We start from the raw sequence: 8,559 nt of genomic DNA, 5'->3' as shown, positions 1-8,559 counted from the left end.
AATGCGTTCCTCAGCACGCAGTCCTGCAGTCTGGAGCGGGCCAGTCGGCAACGTTCCCTGATGGACATCTCACTCTGCTGGGAGACCAACAAGTTTCGAGCAGACCAAAGAGCGTCTTTCCTCGAATTGATGTTCTTCCACCAGCACTCGATGTCCATCTCCAAATGTGTCCCTGGGCAGCCCTTAAATCAGAGAGTCCTCTGTTATAAAGCTCTTTGAGATGAACCATGACAAGGACCCTTACAGCATCCACTCAGTTAATCCAACACCATATTTGAGGAAGGATGTGCTGGCATTGGAGAGGGTCTAGAGGAGGTATACGAGAATGATCCTGGTATGATTGGTTTAACATATGATGAGCATTTGACGGCACTGGGCGTGTACTCGCTGGAGTTTAGAAGGATGAAGGGGGACCTCATTGAAACATATCGAACAGTGAAAGGCCTGTATAGAGTGGATGTGGAGAGGATGTTTCCACTGGTGGGAGAGTCTCGAACCAGAGGGCAGTGCTTCATAATAAGAGGACGTACCTTTTGAAAGTAGATGAGGAGAAATTTATTTAAACAGAGGGTGGTGAGTCTGTGGAATTCATGAGTTTGAAAGGGAAAGATAGAATTGCCATTATTGAATGGTGGATTAGACTCGATGGGCCAAATGGCCTAATTCTGCTGCTATGACTTATGAACTTTGTGTTCTACGTAAGATTCCAGCATTTACAGTTGCTAGTGTCTACACTTATATGAAGCACTTTGCTTCCTGTGTGATAGAAATGTAAATTATGTTGTTGATCCCCAAATCGAGGTGATTTTCTTGTACACTCTTGGTCTCGGAACGTAGCTGGTTAATTGGTCATGAGGCAGATCAAAGACTCAGTATTTCAGTCACAAAAATAATTCTGTTCAGTTATGGGAGAGAGGACGACCACTGCATGGAAATCATTTTGAGTCACAGAAGGAGATTATCCTTGCTGAAGATGATAGACATTACTTCAGCTCCCTAGGTCTTTCAGAATGACAGATCTGCTAAAGACACACATTAGATAAGCAAACAATTATGATCATTTGCCAGCTATCTAGTCTGCCGCTTGCAGACATTGCTTGTCACATTGAATTTGACTAAATTCATGGCTTTACCTCAGACTTCAGCATGCTACAGGAATCTTATCAACAGCCTTTCGACCATTGTATCTGGGCTTGCAAGAAATGATTATCAGAAATAATCAAAAGCAAGGGCTGTACAGTGGCGCAGCGGTAGAGTTGCTGCACTACAGCGCCAGAGACCCGGGTTCGATCCTGACTATTGATGCTGCCTGTACGGAGTTTGTATGTTCTGCCAGCGACCAAGTGGGGTTTCTCCGGGTCTTCCGGTTTCCTCCCACACTCCAAAAATGTACAGGTTTGTCGGTTAATTGGCTTTGGCAAAATTGTAAATTGTCCCTAGTGTGTTGGATAGTGCTTGCGTATGGGGTGATCGCTGGTCGAAGTGGACGGTGTGCCAAAGGGCCTGTTTCCACGCTCTATCTCTAAAATCCAAATTGAAGTCTACAAGTCTGCTTTTCTAATGGCATTGTAGGACTTTTCTGGCCTTCAAGTGCAATTCATTGTGCGTATATAAAATTGAAACGCTTCATGAGCTGAAATAAGGACAGATGTTCTAATCTAAATGTGCAAATCGATTCAATATAAGTGTTAGTTCTTAAAGAGTAATATTAGGACTCATTGAATCCAAGTCTCCAAGTCAGACAATATTGTGCACTGATTCAAATGGTAACAGGTTATCATCTTTATGGTCTGATGAAGCGTCACAACCCGAAACATCACCTATTCCTTTTCTCCAGTGATGCTGCCTGAACCATTGAGTTACTCCAGCATTTTGTGTTCATCATCTTTTGTGGCTTTGTATTCCTCACGCATATGTTGTTAGCAACTCCTGTTCAATGAACAAATTGGTATGGATTTTGTGGACAGTTCGACATTGGTGGGGGTTCTGGTGTCTCGTGGATCGATTGATTGGAAGAGTTCCCAATCCTGTAAGTACAGTTAAGTTTTGTCTGAAGAAGGGTCCCAACACAAAACGTCATCTGTCCATGTTCTCCAGCACTGAAACGCTGAGTTACTCCAGCACTTTGTGCCTTTTTTTAATCAGTCTGGCGAACCTTTGGTGCATCCCTTCGATCATAAGTGTATCTATCCTTCCTTCGGTTAGAGGACGACGTATGAATGGTTCAGGTACAGACTCTATATAAAACATTTGAACTTTTTTACTGAAATCGTCCTGCAACAAGGACCAAAGTTTGACTTGACTTCCTGATTCAGGCCCACCACTGATTTTTCAATGCCCTTGCTTCCAGAGCTTTTTTGGTTTATTCATTTAGCTGTACCAACAGAGGTCCTGGCCTCCGAGGGGATTCCATCGGTACTGGAACGGTCCGCCTAGGCCGCCAAGGGGCCGAGATGCCAGCGTGCAAAGTCGGCGTCGGAAGTTGGATATGGGAATGGATCTGCCAGCTCCGGCCGGGCTGGAGTTCTACAGCTCCGACTGCACGGGGCAGATTCAACCTGCCGATCGGAGGGGAAGTCCCGATGAGGTGGAGATCGGCCGTCTCACCCAGCCTAGGCGCCATGTTTTCGGGGGGACTTCCGGGGCTGGGAATTTAAAGTGCGCTCTCATAACTTTGTCCGGATTAAAGGAGGTGCCGGACCACCAGTTGCCGGAATATTGGTAGTGGACCTGTACCTGCATGTCACCACTCAGTGATTCATACACAAGGACACTCAGGCCACACACAACAGCAACATCTTTAAGTCTTTCATCATTTAAAATATATCTGTTGTAATATTTCTATCTACCTAATATGGAGCAACCAGAACTTCACACAATACTCCAAATGCAGCTCTAACCAAAGTCTGAAAGAGCTGCACCATGATTTCCTGACTCTTATATTCTTTTAGCCTTTAATTTTAACTTTTAGCCGATTTTCTTTATTTGAAGGTTTGAAAGCTCTGTCCCTTCCTAATGGACTATGGATATCACAATCCATATCATTATTCTTCATTATTGGTTTCCTTAACTTTCTAAACTTGGCCTCAACAAATTATTCCCACTCACCTCCTCTCAATTAAGCTCTTTGTTTTGCATACAATACAAAGTATGTATACAAAGAGTGTAGGGTGTTGACAAAGTTACAAAAGTATTCAATATAGTCTTGATGGTCCCTCTTCCTTCTCATCCCCCCCCCCCCATCCCTCCCCCCCCCCCCCCCCCCCCCCCCCCCCCCCCCGATTCCTCTTCATGGTCACCTTTCCTGCAGAAGCCTTAGCTTTGATGATGGATCTCTGACCTGCAATGATGGGCCTGTTTCTCTTTAGAGATACAAAGTGGAAACAGGCACTTCGGCCCACTGAGTCCGTGCCGACCAGCAATCACCCATACACAAGCACTATCCTATACACTAGGGACAATTTTACAATGTTTAGTTTAGTTTAGAGATACAGTGTGGAAACAGGCCCTTCGGCCCAGCGGATCCGTGCCAGCCAGCGATCCTCATTCGCTAACGCTATCCTACACACTAGGGATAATTTACAGAGGCCAACTAACATACAAGCCTGCATGTCTTTGGAGTGTGGGAGGAAACCGGAGCACCCGGAGAAATCCCACGCAGTCACGGGGAGAACATGCAAACTCCATACAGACAGCCCCCTTTGCCAGGATCAAACCCGAGTCTCTGGCGCTGTGAGGCAGCAACTCTACCGCTGTGCCACCGTGCAGCCCCCGGAGTTCCTCCAGTGTCTCCCCTTTAGGGGAGTGTCTCCCCTTTAGGATGTTGTTTGGTGCTGCTTGCTGTCTGGAGCAGAGATCCATTGATCCTCCAGATGGCTCTACAGCCCTCTGTAACTCTCTCTGCATCACTACGGCATCCTGTAAATTAAACACAGGCCCACTTGTGGCAGACCCTCCCACAAGCCAGAGACGTCAACGATCCAATTTCACAACCGTAGCAAAGCGCGACTGAAATGCCAAATATACCTATTAAACATGAATAATATATAAAAACACATTTAATGTTTTACACAGTCTGGCACATGACATCATAAATATTAAACATATGTAGATCCCTTTATAATGCAGAATGCTTTTACATGATTGTTACAATGCCATTACAACCTTTGTCACTTGTTAGTGACAGGAAACCAATGGACTCGGTGGAACTCTCTACTTAAATCTTCCTGTGATTTTGCTTTTGTCTTTGTTTTGGAAAGCTTCCTGCAGGAAAGTTCGGTTAGCGCCTCCCTAAACCTCTCCACTTCCTATCTAAGATAGGCACACAATGCTGGAGTAACTCAGCGGGTCAGGCAGCATCTCTGGAGAGAAGGAATGGGTGAAGTATCCGGTCGAGACCCTTCTTCAGACTCCAGAAATGCTGCCAGTCCCACTGAGTTAATCCAGCATTTTGTGTCTATCTTCGATTTAAACCAGCATCTGCAGTCCCTTCCTATCCACTTCCTATCTTGTTCTTGGGGAAAATTATGCTCTTTGTAACCCAAGCCCTCTGCTCCAGCTTTCTCTTGTCACCTACCGTCATCCAATCACAGAATTGCCATGATACAGAAGGCCATTCGGCCCTATAGGTCAGTGTCATCTCTTTGCAGGGCAGTCTATTTCTGAAGAAGGCTCTCGACCTGAAACGTCACCCATTCTTTTTCTCCAGAGATGCTGCCTGACCCGCTGACTTACTCCAGCACTTTGTGTCTATCTTCTGTCTACTTCTTTGTATGTTTCTGCCATATATAGAGAGCAGAGGACAACGGAGAACAAAGGAAATGAAGGTGCTGGTTTACAAAATAAAAGCAAAAGTGCTGGAGTAACTCAGCTGGTCAGGCAGCATCTCGAGGACATGGGTATGCGATGTTCGAGACTCTTCCTCGGCCCACAATGTCCATGCCAAACATGATGCCAGATTGACCTAATCTCCTCTGCCCACACGTGATCCATATCCCTTTATTCCCTGCATATGCAGGGACATCTGAAAACCTCTCAATACCACTATTGTATCTGTTTCCATCGCCAACCCTGGCAGTGCATTCCAGGCACCCACCATCCTCTTTGTAAAAAAACTTGCCCCACACATCTCCTTTAAAACTTGTGCCTCTCACCTTAAAACTATGCGCTCGTCTTTGACATTTCCACCCTCTGATTCTGATTGTCTACCCTATCTATGCCTCTCATAATTATTTGTACTTCTATCAGATCTCCCCTCCACCCCCAATGCTCCAGAGAAAACAATTCAGGTTTGTCCAACCTCCCCTCACAGCTAATAACTGCTAATCCAGGCTGAGAAGGGTCCAGACTCGAAACACCCTCCACCCTTTTTCTCCGGAGATGCTGCCCGACCCGTTGAGTTACTCCAGCACTTTGTGTCCATCTTCAGCATTCTGGTAAACCTCTTCTGGACCCTTTTCAAAACCTTCACATCCTCCCTGTAATGGAGCGACCAGAACTGCATGCAGGACTCCAAATGTGAGCTATCCAATGTGATATAAAGCTGCAGTATGAATATATGAATGCAAAACATTGTTCTTAAAGTTGGTATATAAATGAAAATATTTTTTGATTTGTTCCTGGACTAATGACTACTGTTGGTAACTGACTAACATGTTTCCAAGTTTCCAAGTTATACATGTTTCCAAGTTATATTCTATCAACACATTTGTTATTGCACGTAGCAACCAAATCGTTTATTCTCTCTCCCACCAATAAGCAAATTCTCTTTTTATTGCTCAGGGCAGCTTGCTTTTTGCATGATCATATTCCAGGTTGTTGTGACAGTCCAGTTATTTTAATAAATTATTCCATTGCATTAACAGTTGAAGACGTACAGGTTTGTAGGTTAATTGGCTGGGTAAATGTAAAAATTGTCCCTAGTGGGTGTAGGATAGTGTTAATGTGCGGGGATCGCTGGGCGGCACGGACTTGGAGGGCCGAAAAGGCCTGTTTCCGGCTGTATATATATGATATGATATGATTAGTGAGCTGTGTGTTCCAATAGGGCTTATCTGCTAAATGAGCCCATTTGTGGAAAATGACAGTACAATCTGCATCATGAGGAGTTGATGGGGAACATTGCACACACCTTGATCATCTCTACTTCCAATAAATACATTTTATTTATATAGCACAAAGTAGTCTTCATTAAATAGCACTACTTTGGCCATGTACTGAACGGTCCCATCCCAAAACGTCACCTATCCATGTTCTACAGAGATGCTGGTTGACTCACTGAGTTACTCTGGCACTATGAGTCTTTTTTTCTATAAACCAGCATCTGTAGTTCCTTTTTTCTATGTTTTAACTGCAGTCATTGTTGAATTGGAAGAAGCACTTTGGTCAATCTGTGCACAGCATGCTCCTAACATATCATTTGTGACCATATCATTTGCTTTTGTTGTCTTTAGAGGGATAAATATTAGTTTAGTTCAGTTTAGTTTGGAGATACAGCGAGGAAACCGGCTTTCCAAGCCGACTAGCGATCACCTGTGCACTAGTTCCACCCTACACACGAGGAATGATTCGCAGAAGTCAATTAACCTACAAACCCACACGCCTTTGGAATGTGGAGGAAACCAGAGCACGCGGTCACAAGGAGAACGTACAAACTCCGCGCAGACAACACCTGAGATCAGGATTGAACCCGGGTCCCGGGCGCTGTGAGGCAACGGCTCTACTGCTGCACCCCCGCTGTGTCGACCTGATCAGGAACAGGGGAGAACTCTCAGTGTTCCATAAGGTAATGCCTTGAGGTGCCTTTGTTCTTTTATGGGCAGAGTTGACAGGTCCACTTTTGAACATTGGAGCGGAGAATAGATCCATTCTGACTCAGGGGTGAGAGAGCTGCAATCTGGGTAGACCTCAACTTGTGCCGTATACAACCCCTGTAGGGGAAGGCTGGGAGCACCAGGTAACTAGACATTACTTCTCACAGAGGGTGGCAAACCTCTGGAAATCTCTACCCGAGGTTGCTGAGGCTGGATCAGGCTGGAGGAGTACTTAATGTGAAAATGGATAATTTTTTGAAAGAGCAGGTAACTGAGGACAATGTGGAAACTGGCACAGAAGAAGAGATGAGGCCTAGGGGAAGATCAATTGTGGGACAGTGTCACAGCGAGTAGAGCTGCCGCCTCACTACGCCGAAGACTCATGTTCGATCCCAGCCTCGGGTGCTGTCTGTGTGTAGTTTGCACGTTCTCCCTGTGACCCGCGTGGGTTTCCTCTGGCTGCTCCGGTTTCCTCCCACATCACACAGATGTGCAGGTTTGTAGGTTAATTGGCCCTCTGTAAAATGCTCCTAGTGTGTCGGAAGTGGATGAGAAAATGGGGTAACATAGAACAAGCATGAAGGGGTGATCCATGCTCGCAAGGACACGGTTGGCTGAAGGGTCTGTTTCCATGCTGTTTCTATGAAATTGAAAAACGAAATGACGGGGCAGAATGATGTATTCCTGCTCGCATTTTCTTCTCCTCTTTAATCCTGAAATGTGAGTGCGTTTATTTACTTGAGAGGGGTGTATATCGATGCCACCATGCACGGCGCTCTATTTATACCCTGGATGACCTGTCACGGCTAGTTATCAAATGACAAATCAAGATGGATCTCAAGTGCTAGCACTCTGCCGTGTGAAGAGAATGCAGCACAAAATGTCCTACGTTACAGGTCACCCGGCACTGCATCGGGACATGGTGCCTACAGGCTTGGATGCTTTACTGCAGATTGTACTTGCAAATGGGGAGAAATAAATACAGGAAAGTTCAGGGTGTTGGCTGTCTATTCGACCGTGTGTCACTTCATGCATGCAAAATAAGTGACCTTTTCCATCTTGGTTAAGATAGTACACTTGCAACTGTAATGGATCAAAGATACACATAAAATGATGGGGTATCTCAGCGGGTCAGGAGGCAGCATCTCTGGAAAAAATGGATTCTGTCTGAAGAAGGGTCCCGACCCAAAATGTCACCTATTCATTTTCTCCACAGATGCTGTCTGACCCGCAGAGTTACTCCAGAATTTTGTATTTATCGTTGGTATAAACCAGCATCTGTAGTTCCTTTTTTATTACATTTTGTAATGGTTCACATTGGTTAAGAAATATAGAACAGTACAACACAGGAACTTTGGCCCATCGTGTCAGTGACATCATTCTGCCCCTTAAGCCAGCCCCGTCATTTCGTTTTTCAATTTCATAGAAACAGCATGGAAACAGACCCATACATTATGATGGATGCCAAGCTAAACTGATTTAATTTGCCAGTACATTATCTATATCCCTTCATTCCATGCCTATCTAAAGACCTATTTAATGTCACTAATGTATCTGCCTCCACCACCACACCTGGACATATCTTCCAGGTGTACCACACATCCCCTTTTATATTTGCCCCTTTCACCTTAATACCATGCCCTCTAGTCATTGACATTTCCACCCTGGGACAAGGGTTCTTTCCGACTGTCTACTCTGTCTAAACCTCTCATCATTTTATATACTTCAGTAGTATAAGAAAATAACT

This window comes from Rhinoraja longicauda, chromosome 15 (genome assembly GCF_053455715.1).
Source record: "Rhinoraja longicauda isolate Sanriku21f chromosome 15, sRhiLon1.1, whole genome shotgun sequence".
Lineage (NCBI taxonomy): Eukaryota > Metazoa > Chordata > Chondrichthyes > Rajiformes > Arhynchobatidae > Rhinoraja > Rhinoraja longicauda.
This window is presented reverse-complemented; position numbering follows the sequence as displayed.